This window comes from Cynara cardunculus (assembly GCF_001531365.2).
Source record: "Cynara cardunculus var. scolymus isolate 2C chromosome LG 12, CcrdV1, whole genome shotgun sequence".
Lineage (NCBI taxonomy): Eukaryota > Viridiplantae > Streptophyta > Magnoliopsida > Asterales > Asteraceae > Cynara > Cynara cardunculus.
In genome coordinates this window covers 14635924-14638825 of record NC_037539.1, presented here as the reverse complement: position 1 = coordinate 14638825, position 2902 = coordinate 14635924, and positions in this window count along the sequence as shown.

Sequence of the window (2902 nt, the reverse complement as noted above, 5' to 3'; positions counted from 1 at the left end):
ACAATTAAATTTGATGAAATTAACAAGGATTACATGATGATATAGATAGAAAAGAATTATAGGTTAAGTTGATTCTTATGTGTTTAGATGTGTTCAGTCTATTTCGAAAAATATATCGAGTGTATGGCAATCACACCCATATTGCTTCGTTAAGAAACTTTATTTGAAATTATAAGATTTGAAAAGGATTTAGCTATTCGGGGACATCTTCCGTATTTTGGAGATAATGAATGTGATTGGGAATTAGTAATACCCGTTGTAATAACCCTTATACAAAAGAATCTCATTGGGCTAAATAAAAATGCATTTTATATCTTTAAGGGTTTTGTATATCAATTTGTGAAAGTTTGTAGCTATTTTTCATTTATGCTAAAATAAATAACATTGTATGTCAAAGGGCTTAAACGGCCAATAATTTAAATTCAAGACTCTTGCTATTCATCTACCCATAACCGTCCACATGCATTAAGTATATATATGGGGAGGTTTTCAAGCATAGAGATGACAAATTCTCGGGAAAGGAAACTTGTATAAGAGAGGTGAAAGATGAGGATGGTTTAGTGAAGCGCAACAAGTTTGATGTGTTTTTTTTTTTGGAGAACATGAGGAAATTCAAGGAACGGTTTGGAGTTATGACATGTATGGTGAGTTACACATGATTTATTTTTAAAATGGTTGCATGCCTTATTATCCACAAGTTGTTTGAAGTTTCTCGAGATTTTTGATATACTATATATGCGTGAAAAGTGCAATATTTTTATAATGTGTTTTCAGTATTTGTGTGTCAATGGGGATGTACTACAATATGATTTTGTAGAGACGAGCATGCTTGGTAAGCTTGTCTAAGCCGTAAGTGCGGACATGCTGTGTGAGTTCGCCAGGTAATGTTGTGTGAGCTGGACATCTCCCATGACGCCGTTGATTTGTGATGTAGTCACCCACTGTAATGCCTTTATTTTGTGAAAAAAATATTATTCTCATCAAGGCATGCTTAATTTATGAAGCTTAGTGAAAATTGTTTGATGTAAAAGTTGTTGTTCATGCATTAAAACCGTGGATTTACTGGGCCAAAGACTCACCCAAAACTCTTTTAAAACTCTTTTACCCAGACGGTTTTTGAGTGAAAAGAAAAGTGCAATAAAGAGAGATAAGGATTAGCTTCAAAGAAGGATATGTGCAGATCAAAGCATTGTTATATAGAGCAGAGTTATGCTCCTCAAGATTGTAATTTAGATGGTGATATAATTTGTAAGATTAGAAATTTAATTTCGTTGCAATGTAAGTGTTTGATCTTGGGATACTAGATTTGATATATATAAGTATTCGAAATATTTGGGATGTTACATCCGTCCTTAACCTGAACTCTATGTAAAATTTGGTTTATCCATTTGTTTGTGTTAAGTCTTAGATTCTCGTTATAGGTAATCAAGTATTGATCTATAGGAATGAATTTATCATTTAATTGATATGTTATACAATTTTTAAATTAGTCGTGTCTTTCTAGATTTTGGGGTGTTACAACGTACCACCTTCATTTTTCATTGAGATGCTTGAGAACATATCGATTGATTTATTACTCCAATTTAGTTGGATTCCACTAGAACCGAATTAATTTTTATCAGTTTGCTTCCGCATCTTGTAAATTAAGTTATTTGGTTTTTTAGGATCCGTTTGATTCACTGATTTAGTGGAATTTATAAGTAATCATATGTTTGGTTTAAATAAAAGTTCTGATAAAAAATTTCAAACATTAGATTTAGGAATCCAATTGGATAGTTGGTATTTCACGAGATTTTATAGAATTTATTTGTAATAAGATTTTAAGATGTATTAAAAATATTCATTTTGTAATAATTAGTTAGTAAAAGCTAACTTAATTAATTTTAATTTTATTTTCATAAGTTATATATAAAAAATGTAATTTAATTTCACTAAAATCCTACAAATCAAACACAACAAACAATTTGAATCATACAATAAAATCTAAATCCCTTGAATATATTTAGTAAAACGGCATACCCTCCTATAATTCATTACAATTCAAATCTTTTTCAGGGAATGGCGGGATCCGTCTCTCAACCAATTAATGTGACTTGTGAGGTACAGTAATTATTAGGAAACAATCGAGTTAGGGCCGTAGCTATGAGTGCTACAGACGGTCTAACGAGAGGAATGGACATACCTTCGTTACCATCAGCATTTGGAACTCTCTCGATAGCTTCAATAGTTCGTATAATTGTTGAAAAACAAAATGAATGTACGTGTTGACCAAGTTTTTGTTTGGATACCAAAAGCATCTCCGAAATAAACGAACTAAGAGCATCTTCAATACTATAATTCAATTATGTGACGTTGTAGTGCTCCAACCGTCTCGCAAAATGGCAAAATTTATGCCGGCCAAAATTTTGAAATTGCACATTTGTAATGTTTGATTGTGAACGGCAAATGTATGATCCCATCATTAATTCAATTATTAAAAATATAACAATTATCACTTTATTAAAAATTGAGTTTTTAATTTCATTTTTTAATGTAAGTTGTTTTTTAAGAGTATGATTGGAGTTGATATCTTTTTGATGTTGATGGGCTACTAAATCTGAGGTTTTTTTTGTGTTTTATTAGTACTAGAAGCGTACTCGTGCAATGCAGCGAGATACATCGTGATTTTAATATTTTATTTTATTTTTTATCTCAGTCGATGTTATAATATGACTTTATGTGATTTTGAGAAAGCGATAATGTTTTTATTTTTGAATAAGATATCATAAAATTTTGACAAAAATATATCGATATTAGTATCAAATTAACTATTTGAAATTCCTCATTTTTTTGTGTAATTTTTTAATTTGATTTTTTTATAATTTAATTTATGTACAATAACGAAGTAATTTATATTTGGTTT